At 39.8% G+C, this 18565-nt stretch overlaps 53 non-coding genes across 53 annotated transcripts; all 53 read left to right on the top strand.

The window, feature by feature from the left end:
- The first annotated feature begins 126 nt into the window (after window positions 1-126).
- Window positions 127-199, top strand: Trnaa-cgc (transfer RNA alanine (anticodon CGC)). The gene has a single exon. It is a non-coding gene; the product is annotated as a tRNA-Ala (tRNA).
- Window positions 200-267: 68 nt separating this feature from the next.
- Trnaa-cgc (transfer RNA alanine (anticodon CGC)) lies at window positions 268-340 on the top strand. Its single transcript has one exon. It is a non-coding gene; the product is annotated as a tRNA-Ala (tRNA).
- Window positions 341-408: 68 nt separating this feature from the next.
- Window positions 409-481, top strand: Trnaa-cgc (transfer RNA alanine (anticodon CGC)). The gene has a single exon. It is a non-coding gene; the product is annotated as a tRNA-Ala (tRNA).
- A 68-nt stretch (window positions 482-549) lies between these two features.
- Window positions 550-622, top strand: Trnaa-cgc (transfer RNA alanine (anticodon CGC)). The gene has a single exon. It is a non-coding gene; the product is annotated as a tRNA-Ala (tRNA).
- A 68-nt stretch (window positions 623-690) lies between these two features.
- On the top strand, window positions 691-763 carry Trnaa-cgc (transfer RNA alanine (anticodon CGC)). Its single transcript has one exon. It is a non-coding gene; the product is annotated as a tRNA-Ala (tRNA).
- A 68-nt stretch (window positions 764-831) lies between these two features.
- Trnaa-cgc (transfer RNA alanine (anticodon CGC)) lies at window positions 832-904 on the top strand. Its single transcript has one exon. It is a non-coding gene; the product is annotated as a tRNA-Ala (tRNA).
- A 632-nt stretch (window positions 905-1536) lies between these two features.
- Trnaa-cgc (transfer RNA alanine (anticodon CGC)) lies at window positions 1537-1609 on the top strand. The gene has a single exon. It is a non-coding gene; the product is annotated as a tRNA-Ala (tRNA).
- A 350-nt stretch (window positions 1610-1959) lies between these two features.
- Trnaa-cgc (transfer RNA alanine (anticodon CGC)) lies at window positions 1960-2032 on the top strand. The gene has a single exon. It is a non-coding gene; the product is annotated as a tRNA-Ala (tRNA).
- A 349-nt stretch (window positions 2033-2381) lies between these two features.
- Window positions 2382-2454, top strand: Trnaa-cgc (transfer RNA alanine (anticodon CGC)). The gene has a single exon. It is a non-coding gene; the product is annotated as a tRNA-Ala (tRNA).
- Window positions 2455-3085: 631 nt separating this feature from the next.
- Trnaa-cgc (transfer RNA alanine (anticodon CGC)) lies at window positions 3086-3158 on the top strand. Its single transcript has one exon. It is a non-coding gene; the product is annotated as a tRNA-Ala (tRNA).
- A 68-nt stretch (window positions 3159-3226) lies between these two features.
- On the top strand, window positions 3227-3299 carry Trnaa-cgc (transfer RNA alanine (anticodon CGC)). The gene has a single exon. It is a non-coding gene; the product is annotated as a tRNA-Ala (tRNA).
- Window positions 3300-3367: 68 nt separating this feature from the next.
- Window positions 3368-3440, top strand: Trnaa-cgc (transfer RNA alanine (anticodon CGC)). Its single transcript has one exon. It is a non-coding gene; the product is annotated as a tRNA-Ala (tRNA).
- Window positions 3441-3508: 68 nt separating this feature from the next.
- Window positions 3509-3581, top strand: Trnaa-cgc (transfer RNA alanine (anticodon CGC)). Its single transcript has one exon. It is a non-coding gene; the product is annotated as a tRNA-Ala (tRNA).
- A 209-nt stretch (window positions 3582-3790) lies between these two features.
- Window positions 3791-3863, top strand: Trnaa-cgc (transfer RNA alanine (anticodon CGC)). The gene has a single exon. It is a non-coding gene; the product is annotated as a tRNA-Ala (tRNA).
- Window positions 3864-4213: 350 nt separating this feature from the next.
- On the top strand, window positions 4214-4286 carry Trnaa-cgc (transfer RNA alanine (anticodon CGC)). The gene has a single exon. It is a non-coding gene; the product is annotated as a tRNA-Ala (tRNA).
- Window positions 4287-4494: 208 nt separating this feature from the next.
- Window positions 4495-4567, top strand: Trnaa-cgc (transfer RNA alanine (anticodon CGC)). The gene has a single exon. It is a non-coding gene; the product is annotated as a tRNA-Ala (tRNA).
- Window positions 4568-4635: 68 nt separating this feature from the next.
- Trnaa-cgc (transfer RNA alanine (anticodon CGC)) lies at window positions 4636-4708 on the top strand. The gene has a single exon. It is a non-coding gene; the product is annotated as a tRNA-Ala (tRNA).
- A 68-nt stretch (window positions 4709-4776) lies between these two features.
- Window positions 4777-4849, top strand: Trnaa-cgc (transfer RNA alanine (anticodon CGC)). Its single transcript has one exon. It is a non-coding gene; the product is annotated as a tRNA-Ala (tRNA).
- Window positions 4850-5199: 350 nt separating this feature from the next.
- Trnaa-cgc (transfer RNA alanine (anticodon CGC)) lies at window positions 5200-5272 on the top strand. The gene has a single exon. It is a non-coding gene; the product is annotated as a tRNA-Ala (tRNA).
- A 68-nt stretch (window positions 5273-5340) lies between these two features.
- On the top strand, window positions 5341-5413 carry Trnaa-cgc (transfer RNA alanine (anticodon CGC)). Its single transcript has one exon. It is a non-coding gene; the product is annotated as a tRNA-Ala (tRNA).
- A 68-nt stretch (window positions 5414-5481) lies between these two features.
- Window positions 5482-5554, top strand: Trnaa-cgc (transfer RNA alanine (anticodon CGC)). The gene has a single exon. It is a non-coding gene; the product is annotated as a tRNA-Ala (tRNA).
- A 209-nt stretch (window positions 5555-5763) lies between these two features.
- Window positions 5764-5836, top strand: Trnaa-cgc (transfer RNA alanine (anticodon CGC)). Its single transcript has one exon. It is a non-coding gene; the product is annotated as a tRNA-Ala (tRNA).
- Window positions 5837-6467: 631 nt separating this feature from the next.
- Trnaa-cgc (transfer RNA alanine (anticodon CGC)) lies at window positions 6468-6540 on the top strand. Its single transcript has one exon. It is a non-coding gene; the product is annotated as a tRNA-Ala (tRNA).
- A 632-nt stretch (window positions 6541-7172) lies between these two features.
- On the top strand, window positions 7173-7245 carry Trnaa-cgc (transfer RNA alanine (anticodon CGC)). The gene has a single exon. It is a non-coding gene; the product is annotated as a tRNA-Ala (tRNA).
- A 209-nt stretch (window positions 7246-7454) lies between these two features.
- Window positions 7455-7527, top strand: Trnaa-cgc (transfer RNA alanine (anticodon CGC)). The gene has a single exon. It is a non-coding gene; the product is annotated as a tRNA-Ala (tRNA).
- A 68-nt stretch (window positions 7528-7595) lies between these two features.
- Window positions 7596-7668, top strand: Trnaa-cgc (transfer RNA alanine (anticodon CGC)). Its single transcript has one exon. It is a non-coding gene; the product is annotated as a tRNA-Ala (tRNA).
- A 68-nt stretch (window positions 7669-7736) lies between these two features.
- Window positions 7737-7809, top strand: Trnaa-cgc (transfer RNA alanine (anticodon CGC)). The gene has a single exon. It is a non-coding gene; the product is annotated as a tRNA-Ala (tRNA).
- A 350-nt stretch (window positions 7810-8159) lies between these two features.
- On the top strand, window positions 8160-8232 carry Trnaa-cgc (transfer RNA alanine (anticodon CGC)). The gene has a single exon. It is a non-coding gene; the product is annotated as a tRNA-Ala (tRNA).
- A 632-nt stretch (window positions 8233-8864) lies between these two features.
- Window positions 8865-8937, top strand: Trnaa-cgc (transfer RNA alanine (anticodon CGC)). The gene has a single exon. It is a non-coding gene; the product is annotated as a tRNA-Ala (tRNA).
- A 209-nt stretch (window positions 8938-9146) lies between these two features.
- On the top strand, window positions 9147-9219 carry Trnaa-cgc (transfer RNA alanine (anticodon CGC)). The gene has a single exon. It is a non-coding gene; the product is annotated as a tRNA-Ala (tRNA).
- A 1477-nt stretch (window positions 9220-10696) lies between these two features.
- On the top strand, window positions 10697-10769 carry Trnaa-cgc (transfer RNA alanine (anticodon CGC)). Its single transcript has one exon. It is a non-coding gene; the product is annotated as a tRNA-Ala (tRNA).
- Window positions 10770-10978: 209 nt separating this feature from the next.
- On the top strand, window positions 10979-11051 carry Trnaa-cgc (transfer RNA alanine (anticodon CGC)). The gene has a single exon. It is a non-coding gene; the product is annotated as a tRNA-Ala (tRNA).
- Window positions 11052-11119: 68 nt separating this feature from the next.
- Window positions 11120-11192, top strand: Trnaa-cgc (transfer RNA alanine (anticodon CGC)). Its single transcript has one exon. It is a non-coding gene; the product is annotated as a tRNA-Ala (tRNA).
- A 631-nt stretch (window positions 11193-11823) lies between these two features.
- On the top strand, window positions 11824-11896 carry Trnaa-cgc (transfer RNA alanine (anticodon CGC)). Its single transcript has one exon. It is a non-coding gene; the product is annotated as a tRNA-Ala (tRNA).
- A 68-nt stretch (window positions 11897-11964) lies between these two features.
- On the top strand, window positions 11965-12037 carry Trnaa-cgc (transfer RNA alanine (anticodon CGC)). The gene has a single exon. It is a non-coding gene; the product is annotated as a tRNA-Ala (tRNA).
- Window positions 12038-12105: 68 nt separating this feature from the next.
- Trnaa-cgc (transfer RNA alanine (anticodon CGC)) lies at window positions 12106-12178 on the top strand. Its single transcript has one exon. It is a non-coding gene; the product is annotated as a tRNA-Ala (tRNA).
- Window positions 12179-12387: 209 nt separating this feature from the next.
- Trnaa-cgc (transfer RNA alanine (anticodon CGC)) lies at window positions 12388-12460 on the top strand. The gene has a single exon. It is a non-coding gene; the product is annotated as a tRNA-Ala (tRNA).
- A 68-nt stretch (window positions 12461-12528) lies between these two features.
- Window positions 12529-12601, top strand: Trnaa-cgc (transfer RNA alanine (anticodon CGC)). Its single transcript has one exon. It is a non-coding gene; the product is annotated as a tRNA-Ala (tRNA).
- Window positions 12602-12669: 68 nt separating this feature from the next.
- On the top strand, window positions 12670-12742 carry Trnaa-cgc (transfer RNA alanine (anticodon CGC)). The gene has a single exon. It is a non-coding gene; the product is annotated as a tRNA-Ala (tRNA).
- Window positions 12743-12810: 68 nt separating this feature from the next.
- Trnaa-cgc (transfer RNA alanine (anticodon CGC)) lies at window positions 12811-12883 on the top strand. The gene has a single exon. It is a non-coding gene; the product is annotated as a tRNA-Ala (tRNA).
- A 632-nt stretch (window positions 12884-13515) lies between these two features.
- Trnaa-cgc (transfer RNA alanine (anticodon CGC)) lies at window positions 13516-13588 on the top strand. Its single transcript has one exon. It is a non-coding gene; the product is annotated as a tRNA-Ala (tRNA).
- A 68-nt stretch (window positions 13589-13656) lies between these two features.
- Trnaa-cgc (transfer RNA alanine (anticodon CGC)) lies at window positions 13657-13729 on the top strand. Its single transcript has one exon. It is a non-coding gene; the product is annotated as a tRNA-Ala (tRNA).
- A 350-nt stretch (window positions 13730-14079) lies between these two features.
- Trnaa-cgc (transfer RNA alanine (anticodon CGC)) lies at window positions 14080-14152 on the top strand. The gene has a single exon. It is a non-coding gene; the product is annotated as a tRNA-Ala (tRNA).
- Window positions 14153-14503: 351 nt separating this feature from the next.
- Window positions 14504-14576, top strand: Trnaa-cgc (transfer RNA alanine (anticodon CGC)). The gene has a single exon. It is a non-coding gene; the product is annotated as a tRNA-Ala (tRNA).
- Window positions 14577-15067: 491 nt separating this feature from the next.
- Trnaa-cgc (transfer RNA alanine (anticodon CGC)) lies at window positions 15068-15140 on the top strand. The gene has a single exon. It is a non-coding gene; the product is annotated as a tRNA-Ala (tRNA).
- A 350-nt stretch (window positions 15141-15490) lies between these two features.
- Trnaa-cgc (transfer RNA alanine (anticodon CGC)) lies at window positions 15491-15563 on the top strand. Its single transcript has one exon. It is a non-coding gene; the product is annotated as a tRNA-Ala (tRNA).
- Window positions 15564-15631: 68 nt separating this feature from the next.
- Window positions 15632-15704, top strand: Trnae-cuc (transfer RNA glutamic acid (anticodon CUC)). Its single transcript has one exon. It is a non-coding gene; the product is annotated as a tRNA-Glu (tRNA).
- A 1054-nt stretch (window positions 15705-16758) lies between these two features.
- Trnaa-cgc (transfer RNA alanine (anticodon CGC)) lies at window positions 16759-16831 on the top strand. The gene has a single exon. It is a non-coding gene; the product is annotated as a tRNA-Ala (tRNA).
- Window positions 16832-17604: 773 nt separating this feature from the next.
- On the top strand, window positions 17605-17677 carry Trnaa-cgc (transfer RNA alanine (anticodon CGC)). The gene has a single exon. It is a non-coding gene; the product is annotated as a tRNA-Ala (tRNA).
- A 209-nt stretch (window positions 17678-17886) lies between these two features.
- Window positions 17887-17959, top strand: Trnaa-cgc (transfer RNA alanine (anticodon CGC)). Its single transcript has one exon. It is a non-coding gene; the product is annotated as a tRNA-Ala (tRNA).
- A 209-nt stretch (window positions 17960-18168) lies between these two features.
- On the top strand, window positions 18169-18241 carry Trnaa-cgc (transfer RNA alanine (anticodon CGC)). Its single transcript has one exon. It is a non-coding gene; the product is annotated as a tRNA-Ala (tRNA).
- A 68-nt stretch (window positions 18242-18309) lies between these two features.
- On the top strand, window positions 18310-18382 carry Trnaa-cgc (transfer RNA alanine (anticodon CGC)). The gene has a single exon. It is a non-coding gene; the product is annotated as a tRNA-Ala (tRNA).
- Window positions 18383-18450: 68 nt separating this feature from the next.
- On the top strand, window positions 18451-18523 carry Trnaa-cgc (transfer RNA alanine (anticodon CGC)). Its single transcript has one exon. It is a non-coding gene; the product is annotated as a tRNA-Ala (tRNA).
- The last annotated feature ends 42 nt before the right edge of the window (window positions 18524-18565 follow it).

Raw genomic sequence — 18565 nt, 5'->3', positions numbered from 1 at the left:
TTGGTAGAGCGCTCGCTTCGCATGTGAGAAGTACCGGGATCGATACCCGGATTCTCCACTCTTCGTTTTTCATCGGAAAATTGAATTATTGCTCATTTGAATATAATAAATCAGTCTGAAGAATATGGGGAATTAGCTCAATTGGTAGAGCGCTCGCTTCGCATGTGAGAAGTACCGGGATCGATACCCGGATTCTCCACTCTTCGTTTTTCATCGGAACATTGAATTATTGCTCACTTGAATATAATAAATCAGTCTGAAGAATATGGGGAATTAGCTCAATTGGTAGAGCGCTCGCTTCGCATGTGAGAAGTACCGGGATCGATACCCGGATTCTCCACTCTTCGTTTTTCATTTGAAAATTGAATTATTGCTCATTTGAATATAATAAATCAGTCTGAAGAATATGGGGAATTAGCTCAATTGGTAGAGCGCTCGCTTCGCATGTGAGAAGTACCGGGATCGATACCCGGATTCTCCACTCTTCGTTTTTCATCGGAACATTGAATTATTGCTCACTTGAATATAATAAATCAGCCTGAAGAATATGGGGAATTAGCTCAATTGGTAGAGCGCTCGCTTCGCATGTGAGAAGTACCGGGATCGATACCCGGATTCTCCATTCTTCGTTTTTCATCGGAAAATTGAATTATTGCTCATTTTAATATAATAAATCAGTCTGAAGAATATGGGGAATTAGCTCAATTGGTAGAGCGCTCGCTTCGCATGTGAGAAGTACCGGGATCGATACCCGGATTCTCCACTCTTCGTTTTTCATCGGAAAATTGAATTATTGCTCATTTGAATATAATAAATCAGTCTGAAGAATATGGGGAATTAGCTCAATTGGTAGAGCGCTCGCTTCGCATGTGAGAAGTACCGGGATCGATACCCGGATTCTCCACTCTTCGTTTTTCATCGGAAAATTGAATTATTGCTCATTTGAATATAATAAATCAATCAGAAGAATATGGGGAATTAGCTAAATTAGTAGAGCGCTCGCTTTGCATTTGAGAAGTACCGGGATCGATACCCGGATTCTCCACTCTTCGTTTTTCATCGGATAATTGAATTATTGATCATTTGAATATAATAAATCAGTCAGAAGAATATGGGGAATTAGCTCAATTGGTAGAGCGCTCGCTTCGCATGTGAAAAGTACCGGGATCGATACCCGGATTCTCCACTCTTCGTTTTTCATTTGAAAATTGAATTATTGCTCATTTGAATATAATAAATCAGTCTGAAGAATATGGGGAATTAGCTCAATTGGTAGAGCGCTCGCTTCGCATGTGAGAAGTACCGGGATCGATACCCGGATTCTCTACTCTTCGTTTTTCATCGGAAAATTGAATTATTGCTCATTTGAATATAATAAATCAGTCTGAAGAATATGGGGAATTAGCTCAATTCGTAGAGCGCTCGCTTCGCATGTGAGAAGTACCGGGATCGATACCCGGATTCTCCACTCTTCGTTTTTCATCGGAAAATTTAATTATTGCTCATTTGAATATAATAAATCAGTCTGAAGAATATGGGGAATTAGCTCAATTGGTAGAGCGCTCGCTTCGCATGTGAGAAGTACCGGGATCGATACCCGGATTCTCCACTCTTCGTTTTTTCATCGGAAAATTGAATTATTGCTCATTTGAATATAATAAATCAGTCTGAAGAATATGGGGAATTAGCTCAATTGGTAGAGCGCTCGCTTCGCATGTGAGAAGTACCGGATCGATACCCGGATTCTCCACTCTTCGTTTTTCATCGGAAAATTGAATTATTGCTCATTTGAATATAATAAATCAGTCTGAAGAATATGGGGAATTAGCTCAATTGGTAGAGCGCTCGCTTCGCATGTGAGAAGTATCGGGATCGATACCCGGATTCTCCACTCTTCGTTTTTCATCGGAACATTGAATTATTGCTCACTTGAATATAATAAATCAGTCTGAAGAATATGGGGAATTAGCTCAATTGGTAGAGCGCTCGCTTCGCATGTGAGAAGTACCGGGATCGATACCCGGATTCTCCACTCTTCGTTTTTCATCGGAAAATTGAATTATTGCTCATTTGAATATAATAAATCAATCAGAAGAATATGGGGAATTAGCTAAATTAGTAGAGCGCTCGCTTTGCATGTTAGAAGTACCGGTACTGATACCCGGATTCTCCACTCTTCGTTTTTCATCGGAAAATTGAATTATTGCTCATTTGAATATAATAAATCAGTCTGAAGAATATGGGGAATTAGCTCAATTGGTAGAGCGCTCGCTTCGCATGTGAGAAGTACCGGATCGATACCCGGATTCTCCACTCTTCGTTTTTCATCGGAAAATTGAATTATTGCTTATTTGAATATAATAAATCAGTCTGAAGAATATGGGGAATTAGCTCAATTGGTAGAGCGCTCGCTTCGCATGTGAGAAGTACCGGGATCGATACCCGGATTCTCCACTCTTCGTTTTTCATCGGAAAATTGAATTATTGCTCATTTAAATATAATAAATAAGTCTGAGGAATATGGGGAATTAGCTCAATTGGTAGAGCGCTCGCTTCGCATGTGTGAAGTACCGGTATCGATACCCGGATTCTCCACTCTTCGTTTTTCATCGGAAAATTGAATTATTGCTCATTTTAATATAATAAATCAGTCTGAAGAATATGGGGAATTAGCTCAATTCGTAGAGCGCTCGCTTCGCATGTGAGAAGTACCGGGATCGATACCCGGATTCTCAACTCTTCGTTTTTCATCGGAAAATTTAATTATTGCTCATTTGAATATAATAAATCAGTCTGAAGAATATGGGGAATAAGCTCAATTGGTAGAGCGCTCGCTTCGCATGTGAGAAGTACCGGGATCGATACCCGGATTCTCGACTCTTCGTTTTTCATCGGAAAATTGAATTATTGCTCATTTGAATATAATAAATCAGTCTGAAGAATATGGGGAATTAGCTCAATTGGTAGAGCGCTCGCTTCGCATGTGAGAAGTACCGGATCGATACCCGGATTCTCCACTCTTCGTTTTTCATTTGAAAATTGAATTATTGCTCATTTGAATATAATAAATCAGTCTGAAGAATATGGGGAATTAGCTCAATTGGTAGAGCGCTCGCTTCGCATGTGAGAAGTACCGGGATCGATACCCGGATTCTCCACTCTTCGTTTTTCATCGGAACATTGAATTATTGCTCACTTGAATATAATAAATCAGCCTGAAGAATATGGGGAATTAGCTCAATTGGTAGAGCGCTCGCTTCGCATGTGAGAAGTACCGGGATCGATACCCGGATTCTCCATTCTTCGTTTTTCATCGGAAAATTGAATTATTGCTCATTTTAATATAAGAAATCAGTCTGAGGAATATGGGGAATTAGCTCAATTGGTAGAGCGCTCGCTTCGCATGTGAGAAGTACCGGGATCGATACCCGGATTCTCCACTCTTCGTTTTTCATCGGAAAATTGAATTATTGCTGATTTGAATATAATAAATCAGTCTGAAGAATATGGGGAATTAGCTCAATTGGTAGAGCGCTCGCTTCGCATGTGAGAAGTACCGGGATCGATACCCGGATTCTCCACTCTTCGTTTTTCATCGGAAAATGGAATTATTGCTCATTTGAATATAATAAATACGTCTGAGGAATATGGGGAATTAGCTCAATTGGTAGAGCGCTCGCTTCGCATGTGTGAAGTACCGGTATCGATACCCGGATTCTCCACTCTTCGTTTTTAATCGGAAAATTGAATTATTGCTCATTTTAATATAATAAATCAGTCTGAAGAATATGGGGAATTAGCTCAATTGGTAGAGCGCTCGCTTCGCATGTGAGAAGTACCGGGATCGATACCCGGATTCTCCACTCTTCGTTTTTCATCGGAAAATTGAATTATTGCTCATTTGAATATAATAAATCAATCAGAAGAATATGGGGAATTAGCTAAATTAGTAGAGCGCTCGCTTTGCATGTTAGACGTACCGGTATTGATACCCGGATTCTCCACTCTTCGTTTTTCATCGGAAAATTGAATTATTGATCATTTGAATATAATAAATCAGTCAGAAGAATATGGGGAATAAGCTCAATTGGTAGAGCGCTCGCTTCGCATGTGAAAAGTACCGGGATCGATACCCGGAATCTCCACTCTTCGTTTTTCCTTTGAAAATTGAATTATTGCTCATTTGAATATAATAAATCAGTCTGAAGAATATGGGGAATTAGCTCAATTGGTAGAGCGCTCGCTTCGCATGTGAGAAGTACCGGGATCGATACCCGGATTCTCCACTCTTCGTTTTTCATCGGAAAATTGAATTATTGCTCATTTGAATATAATAAATCAGTCTGAAGAATATGGGGAATTAGCTCAATTGGTAGAGCGCTCGCTTCGCATGTGAGAAGTACCGGATCGATACCCGGATTCTCCACTCTTCGTTTTTCATCGGAAAATTGAATTATTGCTCATTTGAATATAATAAATCAGCCTGAAGAATATGGGGAATTAGCTCAATTGGTAGAGCGCTCGCTTCGCATGTGAGAAGTACCGGGATCGATACCCGGATTCTCCATTCTTCGTTTTTCATCGGAAAATTGAATTATTGCTCATTTTAATATAAGAAATCAGTCTGAGGAATATGGGGAATTAGCTCAATTGGTAGAGCGCTCGCTTCGCATGTGAGAAGTACCGGGATCGATACCCGGATTCTCCACTCTTCGTTTTTCATCGGAAAATTGAATTATTGCTCATTTGAATATAATAAATCAGTCTGAAGAATATGGGGAATTAGCTCAATTGGTAGAGCGCTCGCTTCGCATGTGAGAAGTACCGGGATCGATACCCGGATTCTCCACTCTTCGTTTTTCATCGGAAAATTGAATTATTGCTCATTTGAATATAATAAATCAATCAGAAGAATATGGGGAATTAGCTAAATTAGTAGAGCGCTCGCTTTGCATTTGAGAAGTACCGGGATCGATACCCGGATTCTCCACTCTTCGTTTTTCATCGGAAAATTGAATTATTGCTCATTTGAATATAATAAATCAGTCAGAAGAATATGGGGAATTAGCTCAATTGGTAGAGCGCTCGCTTCGCATGTGAAAAGTACCGGGATCGATACCCGGATTCTCCACTCTTCGTTTTTCATTTGAAAATTGAATTATTGCTCATTTGAATATAATAAATCAGTCTGAAGAATATGGGGAATTAGCTCAATTGGTAGAGCGCTCGCTTCGCATGTGAGAAGTACCGGGATCGATACCCGGATTCTCCACTCTTCGTTTTTCATCGGAAAATTGAATTATTGCTCATTTGAATATAATAAATCAGTCTGAAGAATATGGGGAATTAGCTCAATTGGTAGAGCGCTCGCTTCGCATGTGAGAAGTACCGGGATCGATACCCGGATTCTCCACTCTTCGTTTTTCATCGGAAAATTTAATTATTGCTCATTTGAATATAATAAATCAGTCTGAAGAATATGGGGAATTAGCTCAATTGGTAGAGCGCTCGCTTCGCATGTGAGAAGTACCGGGATCGATACCCGGATTCTCCACTCTTCGTTTTTTCATCGGAAAATTGAATTATTGCTCATTTGAATATAATAAATCAGTCTGAAGAATATGGGGAATTTGCTCAATTGGTAGAGCGCTCGCTTCGCATGTGAGAAGTACCGGATCGATACCCGGATTCTCCACTCTTCGTTTTTCATCGGAAAATTGAATTATTGCTCATTTGAATATAATAAATCAGTCTGAAGAATATGGGGAATTAGCTCAATTGGTAGAGCGCTCGCTTCGCATGTGAGAAGTACCGGGATCGATACCCGGATTCTCCACTCTTCGTTTTTCATCGGAACATTGAATTATTGCTCACTTGAATATAATAAATCAGTCTGAAGAATATGGTGAATTAGCTCAATTGGTAGAGCGCTCGCTTCGCATGTGAGAAGTACCGGGATCGATACCCGGATTCTCCACTCTTCGTTTTTCATCGGAAAATTGAATTATTGCTCATTTGAATATAATAAATCAATCAGAAGAATATGGGGAATTAGCTAAATTAGTAGAGCGCTCGCTTTGCATGTTAGAAGTACCGGTATTGATACCCGGATTCTCCACTCTTCGTTTTTCATCGGAAAATTGAATTATTGATCATTTGAATATAATAAATCAGTCAGAAGAATATGGGGAATAAGCTCAATTGGTAGAGCGCTCTCTTCGCATGTGAAAAGTACCGGGATCGATACCCGGATTCTCCACTCTTCGTTTTTCATCGGAAAATTGAATTATTGCTCATTTGAATATAATAAATCAGTCTGAAGAATATGGGGAATTAGCTCAATTGGTAGAGCGCTCGCTTCGCATGTGAGAAGTACCGGATCGATACCCGGATTCTCCACTCTTCGTTTTTCATCGGAAAATTGAATTATTGCTCATTTGAATATAATAAATCAGCCTGAAGAATATGGGGAATTAGCTCAATTGGTAGAGCGCTCGCTTCGCATGTGAGAAGTACCGGGATCGATACCCGGATTCTCCACTCTTCGTTTTTCATCGGAACATTGAATTATTGCTCATTTGAATATAATAAATCAGTCAGAAGAATATGGGGAATTAGCTAAATTAGTAGAGCGCTCGCTTTGCATGTGAGAAGTACCGGGATCGATACCCGGATTCTCCACTCTTCGTTTTTCATCGGAAAATTGAATTATTGATCATTTGAATATAATAAATCAGTCAGAAGAATATGGGGAATTAGCTTAATTAGTAGAGCGATCGCTTTGCATGTGAGAAGTACCGGGATCGATACTCGGATTCTCCACTCTTCGTTTTTCATCGGAAAATTGAATTATTGCTCATTTGAATATAATAAATCAGTCAGAAGAATATGGGGAATTAGCTCGATTGGTAGAGCGCTAGCTTCGCATGTGAGAAGTACCGGGATCGATACCCGGATTCTCCACTCTTCGTTTTTAATCGGAAAATGGAATTATTGCTCATTTGAATATAATAAATCAGTCTGAAGAATATGGGGAATTAGCTCAATTATTAGAGCGTTCGCTTCGCATGTGAGAAGTACCGGGATCGATACCCGGATTCTCCACTCTTCGTTTTTCATCGGAAAATTGAATTATTGCTCATTTGAATATAATAAATCAGTCAGAAGAATATGGGGAATTAGCTCAATTGGTAGAGCGCTCGCTTCGCATGTGAGAAGTACCGGGATCGATACCCGGATTCTCCACTCTTCGTTTTTCATCGGAAAATGGAATTATTGCTCATTTGAATATAATAAATAAGTCTGAGGAATATGGGGAATTAGCTCAATTGGTAGAGCGCTCGCTTCGCATGTGTGAAGTACCGGTATCGATACCCGGATTCTCCACTCTTCGTTTTTCATCGGAAAATTGAATTATTGCTCATTTGAATATAATAAATCAGTCAGAAGAATATGGGGAATTAGCTCAATTGGTAGAGCGCTCGCTTCGCATGTGAGAAGTACCGGGATCGATACCCGGATTCTCCACTCTTCGTTTTTCATCGGAAAATGGAATTATTGCTCATTTGAATATAATAAATAAGTCTGAGGAATATGGGGAATTAGCTCAATTGGTAGAGCGCTCGCTTCGCATGTGAGAAGTACCGGGATCGATACCCGGATTCTCCACTCTTCGTTTTTCATCGGAAAATTGAATTATTGCTCATTTGAATATAATAAATCAGTCTGAAGAATATGGGGAATTAGCTCAATTGGTAGAGCGCTCGCTTCGCATGTGAGAAGTACCGGGATCGATACCCGGATTCTCCACTCTTCGTTTTTCATCGGAAAATTGAATTATTGCTCATTTCAATATAATAAATCAGTCAGAAGAATATGGGGAATTAGCTCAATTGGTAGAGCGCTCGCTTCGAATGTGAGAAGTACCAGGATCGATACCCGGATGCTCCACTCTTCGTTTTTCATCGGAAAATTTAATTATTGCTCATTTGAATTTAATAAATCAGTCTGAAGAATATGGGGAATTAGCTCAATTGGTAGAGCGCTCGCGTCGCATGTGAGAAGTACTGGGATCGATACCCGGATTCTCCACTCTTCGTTTTTCATCGGAAAATTGAATTATTGCTCATTTGAATATAATAAATCAGTCTGAAGAATATGGGGAATTAGCTCAATTGGTAGAGCGCTCGCTTCGCATGTGAGAAGTACCGGGATCGATACCCGGATTCTCCACTCTTCGTTTTTCATCGGAAAATTGAATTATTGCTAATTTGAATATAATAAATCAGTCTGAGGAATATAGGGAATTAGCTCAATTCGTAGAGCGCTCGCTTCGCATGTGAGAAGTACCGGGATCGATACCCGGATTCTCAACTCTTCGTTTTTCATCGGAAAATTTAATTATTGCTCATTTGAATATAATAAATCAGTCTGAAGAATATGGGGAATTAGCTCAATTGGTAGAGAGCTCGCGTCGCATGTGAGAAGTACTGGGATCGATACCCGGATTCTCCACTCTTCGTTTTTCATCGGAAAATTGAATTATTGCTCATTTGAATATAATAAATCAGTCTGAAGAATATGGGGAATTAGCTCAATTGGTAGAGCGCTCGCTTCGCATGTGTGAAGTACCGGTATCGATACCCGGATTCTCCACTCTTCGTTTTTCATCGGAAAATTTAATTATTGCTCATTTGAATATAATACATCAGTCTGAAGAATATGGGGAATTAGCTCAAATTGTAGAGCGCTCGCGTCGCATGTGAGAAGTACTGGGATCGATACCCGGATTCTCCACTCTTCGTTTTTCATCGGAAAATTGAATTATTGCTCATTTGAATATAATAAATCAGTCTGAAGAATATGGGGAATTAGCTCAATTGGTAGAGCGCTCGCTTCGCATGTGAGAAGTACCGGGATCGATACCCGGATTCTCCACTCGTCGTTTTTCATCGTAAAATTGAATTATTGCTCATTTGAATATAATAAATCAGTCTGAGGAATATAGGGAATTAGCTCAATTCGTAGAGCGCTCGCTTCGCATGTGAGAAGTACCGGGATCGATACCCGGATTCTCCACTCTTCGTTTTTCATCGGAAAATTGAATTATTGCTCATTTGAATATAATAAATCAGTCTGAAGAATATGGGGAATTAGCTCAATTGGTAGAGCGCTCGCTTCGCATGTGAGAAGTACCGGGATCGATACCCGGATTCTCCACTCTTCGTTTTTCATCGGAAAATTGAATTATTGCTCATTTGAATATAATAAATCAGTCTGAAGAATATGGGGAATTAGCTCAATTGGTAGAGCGCTCGCTTCGCATGTGAGAAGTACCGGGATCGATACCCGGATCCTCCACTCATCGTTTTTCATCGGAAAATTGAATTATTGCTCATTTGAATATAATAAATCAGTCAGAAGAATATGGGGAATTAGCTAAATTAGTAGAGCGCTCGCTTCGCATGTGAGAAGTACCGGGATCGATACCCGGATTCTCCACTCTTCGTTTTTCATCGGAAAATTGAATTATTGATCATTTGAATATAATAAATCAGTCAGAAGAATATGGGGAATTAGCTTAATTAGTAGAGCGATCGCTTTGCATGTGAGAAGTACCGGGATCGATACTCGGATTCTCCACTCTTCGTTTTTAATCGGAAAATGGAATTATTGCTCATTTGAATATAATAAATCAGTCTGAAGAATATGGGGAATTAGCTCGATTGGTAGAGCGCTAGCTTCGCATGTGAGAAGTACCGGGATCGATACCCGGATTCTCCACTCTTCGTTTTTCATCGGAAAATTGAATTATTGCTCATTTGAATATAATAAATCAGTCTGAAGAATATGGGGAATTAGCTCAATTCGTAGAGCGCTCGCTTCGCATGTGAGAAGTACCGGGATCGATACCCGGATTCTCCACTCATCGTTTTTCATCGGAAAATTGAATTATTGCTCATTTGAATATAATAAATCAGTCAGAAGAATATGGGGAATTAGCTAAATTAGTAGAGCGCTCGCTTCGCATGTGAGAAGTACCGGGATCGATACCCGGATTCTCCACTCTTCGTTTTTCATCGGAAAATTGAATTATTGATAATTTGAATATAATAAATCAGTCAGAAGAATATGGGGAATTAGCTTAATTAGTAGAGCGATCGCTTTGCATGTGAGAAGTACCGGGATCGATACTCGGATTCTCCACTCTTCGTTTGTCATCGGAAAATGGAATTATTGCTCATTTGAATATAATAAATCAGTCTGAAGAATATGGGGAATTAGCTCAATTCGTAGAGCGCTCGCTTCGCATGTGAGAAGTACCGGGATCGATACCCGGATTCTCCACTCTTCGTTTTTCATCGGAAAATTGAATTATTGCTCATTTGAATATAATAAATCAGTCTGAAGAATATGGAGAATTAGCTCAATTGGTAGAGCGCTCGCTTCGCATGTGAGAAGTACAGGGATCGATACCCGGATTCTCCACTCTTCGTTTTTCATCGGAAAATTGAATTATTGCTCATTTGAATATAATAAATCAGTCTGAAGAATATGGGGAATTAGCTCAATTGGTAGAGCGCTCGCTTCGCATGTGAGAAGTACCGGATCGATACCCGGATTCTCCACTCTTCGTTTTTCATCGGAAAATTGAATTATTGCTCATTTGAATATAATAAATCAGTCTGAAGAATATGGGGAATTAGCTCAATTGGTAGAGCGCTCGCTTCGCATGTGAGAAGTACCGGGATCGATACCCGGATTCTCCACTCTTCGTTTTTCATCGGAAAATGGAATTATTGCTCATTTGAATATAATAAATCAGTCTGAAGAATATGGGGAATTAGTTCAATTGGGAGAGCGCTCGCTTAACATGAGAGAAGTTCCGGGATCGATACCCGGATTCTCCACTTTTCGTTTTTCATCGGAAAATTGAATGATTGCTCATTTTAATATGCTAAATCAGTCTGAAGAATATGGGGAATTAGCTCAATTGGTAGAGCGCTCGCTTCGCATGTGAGAAGTACCGGGATCGATACCCGGATTCTCCACTCTTCGTTTTTCATCGGAAAATTGAATTATTGCTCATTTGAATATAATAAATCAGTCAGAAGAATATGGGGAATTAGCTCAATTGGTAGAGCGCTCGCTTCGCATGTGAGAAGTACCGGGATCGATACCCGGATTCTCCACTCTTCGTTTTTCATCGGAAAATTGAATTATTGCTCATTTGAATATAATAAATCAGTCTGAGGAATATAGGGAATTAGCTCAATTGGTAGAGCGCTCGCTTCGCATGTGAGAAGTACCGGGATCGATACCCGAATTCTCCACTCTTCGTTTTTCATCGGAAAATTGAATTATTGCTCATTTGAATATAATAAATCAGTCTGAAGAATATGGGGAATTAGCTCAATTAGAAGAGCGCTCGCTTAACATGAGAGAAGTACCGGGATCGATACCCGGATTCTCCACTCTTCGTTTTTCATCGGAAAATTGAATTATTGCTCATTTTAATATAATAAATCAGTCTGAAGAATATGGGGAATTAGCTCAATTGGTAGAGCGCTCGCTTCGCATGTGAAAAGTACCGGGATCGATACCCGGATTCTCCACTCTTCGTTTTTCATCGGAAAATTTAATTATTGCTCATGTAAATATAATAAATCAGTCAGAAGAATATGGGGAATTAGCTCAATTGGTAGAGCGCTCGCGGCGCATGTGAGAAGTACCGGATCGATACCCGGATTCTCCACTCTTCGTTTTTCATCGGAAAATTGAATTATTGCTCATTTGAATATAATAAATCAGTCTGAAGAATATGGGGAATTAGCTCAATTGGTAGAGCGCTCGCTTCGCATGTGAGAAGTACCGGGATCGATACCCGGATTCTCCACTCTTCGTTTTTCATCGGAACATTGAATTATTGCTCACTTGAATATAATAAATCAGTCTGAAGAATATGGGGAATTAGCTCAATTGGTAGAGCGCTCGCTTCGCATGTGAGAAGTACCGGGATCGATACCCGGATTCTCCACTCTTCGTTTTTCCTTTGAAAATTGAATTATTGCTCATTTGAATATAATAAATCAGTCTGAAGAATATGGGGAATTAGCTCAATTGGTAGAGCGCTCGCTTCGCATGTGAGAAGTCCCGGGATCGATACCCGGATTCTCCACTCTTCGTTTTTCATCGGAAAATTGAATTATTGCTCATTTGAATATAATAAATCAGTCTGAAGAATATGGGGAATTAGCTCAATTCGTAGAGCGCTCGCTTCGCATGTGAGAAGTACCGGGATCGATACCCGGATTCTCCACTCTTCGTTTTTCATCGGAAAATTGAATTATTGCTCATTTGAATATAATAAATCAGTCTGAAGAATATGGGGAATTAGCTCAATTGGTAGAGCGCTCGCTTCGCATGTGAGAAGTACCGGGATCGATACCCGGATTCTCCACTCTTCGTTTTTCATCGGAACATTGAATTATTGCTCACTTGAATATAATAAATCAGTCTGAAGAATATGGGGAATTAGCTCAATTGGTAGAGCGCTCGCTTCGCATGTGAGAAGTACCGGGATCGATACCCGGATTCTCCACTCTTCGTTTTTCATCGGAAAATTGAATTATTGCTCATTTGAATATAATAAATCAGTCTGAAGAATATGGGGAATTAGCTCAATTGGTAGAGCGCTCGCTTCGCATGTGAGAAGTACCGGGATCGATACCCGGATTCTCCACTCTTCGTTTTTCATCGGAAAATTGAATTATTGCTCATTTGAATATAATAAATCAGTCTGAAGAATATGGGGAATTAGCTCAATTGGTAGAGCGCTCGCTTCGCATGTGAGAAGTACCGGGATCGATACCCGGATTCTCCACTCTTCGTTTTTCATCGGAAAATTGAATTATTGCTCATTAGAATATAATAAATCAGCCAGAAGAATATGGGGAATTAGCTAAATTATTAGAGCGCTCGCTTTGCATGTGAGAAGTACCGGGATCGATACCCGGATTCTCCACTCTTCGTTTTTCATCGGAAAATTGAATTATTGATCATTTGAATATAATAAATCAGTCAGAAGAATATGGGGAATTAGCTTAATTAGTATCGCGATCGCTTTGCATGTGAGAAGTACCGGGATCGATACCCGGATTCTCCACTCTTCGTTTTTCATCGGAAAATTGAATTATTGCTCATTTGAATATAATAAATCAGTCAGAAGAATATGGGGAATTAGCTCAATTGGTAGAGCCCACGCTTCGCATGTGAGAAGTACCGGGATCGATACCCGGATTCTCCACTCTTCGTTTTTCATCGGAAAATGGAATTATTGCTCATTTGAATATAATATATAAGTCTGAGGAATATGGGGAATTAGCTCAATTGGTAGAGCGCTCGCTTCGCATGTGTGAAATACCGGTATCGATACCCGGATTCTCCACTCTTCGTTTTTCATCGGAAAATTGAATTATTGCTAATTTGAATATAATAAATCAGTCTGAAGAATATGGGGAATTAGCTCAATTGGTAGAGCGCTCGCTTCGCATGTGAGAAGTACCGGGATCAATACCCGGATTCTCCACTCTTCGTTTTTCATCGGAAAATTGAATTATTGCTCATTTGAATATAATAAATCAGTCTGAAGAATATGGGGAATTAGCTCAATTGGTAGAGCGCTCGCTTCGCATGTGAGAAGTACCGGGATCGATACCCGGATTCTCCACTCTTCGTTTTTCATCGGAAAATTGAATTATTGCTCATTTGAATATAATAAATCAGTCAGAAGAATATGGGGAATTAGCTCAATTGGTAGAGCGCTCGCTTCGCATGTGAGAAGTACCAGGATCGATAACCGGATGCTCCACTCTTCGTTTTTCATCGGAAAATTTAATTATTGCTCATTTGAATTTAATAAATCAGTCTGAAGAATATGGGGAATTAGCTCAATTGGTAGAGCGCTCGCGTCGCATGTGAGAAGTACTGGGATCGATACCCGGATTCTCCACTCTTCGTTTTTCATCGGAAAATTGAATTATTGCTCATTTGAATATAATAAATCAGTCTGAAGAATATGGGGAATTAGCTCAATTGGTAGAGCGCTCGCTTCGCATGTGAGAAGTACCGGGATCGATACCCGGATTCTCCACTCTTCGTTTTTCATCGGAAAATTGAATTATTGCTCATTTGAATATAATAAATCAGTCTGAGGAATATAGGGAATTAGCTCAATTCGTAGAGCGCTCGCTTCGCATGTGAGAAGTACCGGGATCGATACCCGGATTCTCAACTCTTCGTTTTTCATCGGAAAATTTAATTATTGCTCATTTGAATATAATAAATCAGTCTGAAGAATATGGGGAATTAGCTCAATTGGTAGAGCGCTCGCGTCGCATGTGAGAAGTACTGGGATCGATATCCGGATTCTCCACTCTTCGTTTTTCATCGGAAAATTGAATTATTGCTACATTTGAATATAATAAATCAGTCTGAAGAATATGGGGAATTAGCTCAATTGGTAGAGCGCTCGCTTCGCATGTGAGAAGTACCGGGATCGATACCCGGATTCTCCACTCTTCGTTTTTCATCGGAAAATTGAATTATTGCTCATTTGAATATAATAAATCAATCTGAGGAATATAGGGAATTAGCTCAATTCGTAGAGCGCTCGCTTCGCATGTGAGAAGTACCGGGATCGATACCCGGATTCTCCACTCTTCGTTTTTCATCGGAAAATTGAATTATTGCTCATTTGAATATAATAAATCAGTCTGAAGAATATGGGGAATTAGCTCAATTGGGAGAGCGCTCGCTTAACATGAGAGAAGTTCCGGGATCGATACCCGGATTCTCCACTTTTCGTTTTTCATCGGAAAATTGAATGATTGCTCATTTTAATATGCTAAATCAGTCTGAAGAATATGGGGAATTAGCTCAATTGGTAAAGCGCTCGCTTCGCATGTGAGAAGTACCGGGATCGATACCCGGATTCTCCACTCTTCGTTTTTAATCGGAAAATTGAATTATTGCTCATTTGAATATAATAAATCAGTCAGAAGAATATGGGGAATTAGCTCAATTGGTAGAGCGCTCGCTTCGCATGTGAGAAGTACCGGGATCGATACCCGGATTCTCCACTCTTCGTTTTTCATCGGAAAATTGAATTATTGCTCATTTGAATATAATAAATCAGTCTGAGGAATATAGGGAATTAGCTCAATTGGTAGAGCGCTCGCTTCGCATGTGAGAAGTACCGGGATCGATACCCGAATTCTCCACTCTTCGTTTTTCATCGGAAAATTGAATTATTGCTCATTTGAATATAATAAATCAGTCTGAAGAATATGGGGAATTAGCTCAATTAGAAGAGCGCTCGCTTAACATGAGAGAAGTACCGGGATCGATACCCGGATTCTCCACTCTTCGTTTTTCATCGGAAAATTGAATTATTGCTCATTTTAATATAATAAATCAGTCTGAAGAATATGGGGAATTAGCTCAATTGGTAGAGCGCTCGCTTCGCATGTGAGAAGTACCGGGATCGATACCCGGATTCTCCACTCTTCGTTTTTCATCGGAAAATTGAATTATTGCTCATTTGAATATAATAAATCAGTCTGAAGAATATGGGGAATTAGCTCAATTGGTAGAGCGCTCGCTTCTCATGTGAGAAGTACCGGGATCGATACCCGGATTCTCCACTCTTCGTTTTTCATCGGCAAATTGAATTATTGCTCATTTGAATATAATAAATCAGTCTGAAGAATATGGGGAATTAGCTCAATTGGTAGAGCGCTCGCTTCGCATGTGAGAAGTACCGGGGTCGATACCCGGATTCTCCACTTTTCGTTTTTCATCGGAAAATTTAATTATTGCTCATTTTAATATAATAAATCAGTCTGAAGAATATGGGAAATTAGCTCCATTGGTAGAGCCCTCGCTTCGCATGTGAAAAGTACCGGGATCGATACCCGGATTCTCCACTCTTCGTTTTTCATCGGAAAATTGAATTATTGATAATTTGAATATAATAAATCAGTCTGAAGAATATGGGGAATTAGCTCAATTGGTAGAGCGCTCGCTTCGCATGTGAGAAGTACCGGGATGGATACCCGGATTCTCCACTCTTCGTTTTTCATCGGAAAATTGAATTATTGCTCATTTTAATATAATAAATCAGTCTGAAGAATATGGGGAATTAGCTCAATTGGTAGAGCGCTCGCTTCGCATGTGAGAAGTACCGGGAACGATACCCGGATTCTCCACTCTTCGTTTTTCATCGGAAAATTGAATTATTGATCATTTGAATATAATAAATCAGTCAGAAGAATATGGGGAATTAGCTAAATTAGTAGAGCGCTCGCTTTGCATGTGAGAAGTACCCGGATCGATACTCGGATTCTCCACTCTTCGTTTTTCCTCGGAAAATTGAATTATTGCTCATTTGAACATAATAAATCAGTCAGAAGAATATGGGGACGTAGCTCGATTGGTAGAGCGCTAGCTTCGCATGTGAGAAGTACGGGATCGAGACCCGGATTCTCCACTCTTCGGTTTTCATCGGAAAATTGAATTATTGCTCATTTGAATATAATAAACCAGTCTGAAGAATATGGGGAATTAGCTCAATTGGTAGAGCGCTCGCTTCGCATGTGAGCAGTACCGGGATCGATACCCGGATTCTCCACTCTTCGTTTTTCATCGGAAAATTGAATTATTGCTCATTTGAATATAATAAATCAGTCAGAAGAATATGGTGAATTAGCTCAATTGGTAGAGCGCTCGCTTCGCATGTGAGACGTACCGGGATCGATACCCGGATTCTCCACTCTTCGTTTTTCATCGGAAAATTGAATTATTGCTCATTTGAATATAATAAATCAGTCTGAAGAATATGGGGAATTAGCTCAATTATTAGAGCGCTCGCTTCGCATGTGAGAAGTACCGGGATCGATACCCGGATTCTCCACTCTTCGTTTTTCATCGGAAAATTGAATTATTGCTCATTTGAATATAATAAATAAGCCTGAGAAATATGGGGAATTAGCTCAATTGGTAGAGCGCTCGCTTCGAATGTGTGAAGTACCGGTATCGATACCCGGATTCTCCACTCTTCGTTTTTCATCGGAAAATTGAATTATTGCTCATTTGAATATAATAAATCAGTCTGAAGAATATGGGGAATTAGCTCAATTCGTAGAGCGCTCGCTTCGCATGTGAGAAGTACCGGGATCGATACCCGGATTCTCCACTCTTCGTTTTTCATCGGAAAATTTAATTATTGCTCATTTGAATATAATAAATCAGTCTGAAGAATATGGAGAATTAGCTCAATTGGTAGAGCGCTCGCTTCGCATGTGAGAAGTACCGGGATTGATACCCGGATTCTCCACTCATTCGTTTTTCATCGGAAAATTGAATTATTGCTCATTTGAATATAATAAATCAGTCTGAAGAATATGGGGAATTAGCTCAATTGGTAGAGCGCTCGCTTCGCATGTGAGAAGTACCGGATCGATACCCGGATTCTCCACTCTTCGTTTTTCATCGGAAAATTGAATTATTGCTCATTTGAATATAATAAATCAGTCTGAACAATATGGGGAATTAGCTCAATTGGTAGAGCGCTCGCTTCGCATGTGAGAAGAACCGGGATCGATACCCGGATTCTCCACTCTTCGTTTTTCATCGGAAAATTGAATTATTGCTCATTTGAATATAATAAATAAGTCTGAGGAATATGGGGAATTAGCTCAATTGGTAGAGCGCTCGCTTCGCATGTGTGAAGTACCGGTATCGGTACCCGGATTCTCCACTCTTCGTTTTTCATCGGAAAATTGAATTATTGCTCATTTTAATATAATAAATCAGTCTGAAGAATATGGGGAATTAGCTCAATTGGTAGAGCGCTCGCTTCGCATGTGAGAAGTACCGGGATCGATACCCGGATTCTCCACTCTTCGTTTTTCATCGGAAAATTTAATTATTGCTCATTTTAATATAATAAATCAGTCTGAAGAATATGGGGAATAAGCTCAATTGGTAGAGCGCTCGCTTCGCATGTGAGAAGTACCGGGATCGATACCCGGATTCTCCACTCTTCGTTTTTCATCGGAAAATTGAATTATTGCTCATTTGAATATAATAAATCAGTCTGAAGAATATGGGGAATTAGCTCAATTGGTAGAGCGCTCGCTTCGCATGTGAGAAGTACCGGGATCGATACCCGGATTCTCCACTCTTCGTTTTTCATCGGAAAATTGAATTATTGCTCATTTGAATATAATAAATCAGTCTGAAGAATATGGGGAATTAGCTCAATTGGTAGAGCGCTCGCTTCGCATGTGAGAAGTACCGGGATCGATACCCGGATTCTCCACTCTTCGTTTTTCATCGGAACATTGAATTATTGCTCACTTGAATATAATAAATCAGCCTGAAGAATATGGGGAATTAGCTCAATTGGTAGAGCGCTCGCTTCGCACGTGAGAAGTACCGGGATCGATACCCGGATTCTCCATTCTTCGTTTTTCATCGAAAATTGAATTATTGCTCATTTTAA

This window comes from Euprymna scolopes, chromosome 39 (genome assembly GCF_053919585.1).
Source record: "Euprymna scolopes isolate OS-2025 chromosome 39, ASM5391958v1, whole genome shotgun sequence".
In the NCBI taxonomy this organism is placed as follows: Eukaryota; Metazoa; Mollusca; class Cephalopoda; order Sepiida; family Sepiolidae; genus Euprymna; species Euprymna scolopes.
Note: the sequence above shows the minus strand (reverse complement) of the source record. Positions and strands in the feature narration are given on the sequence as shown.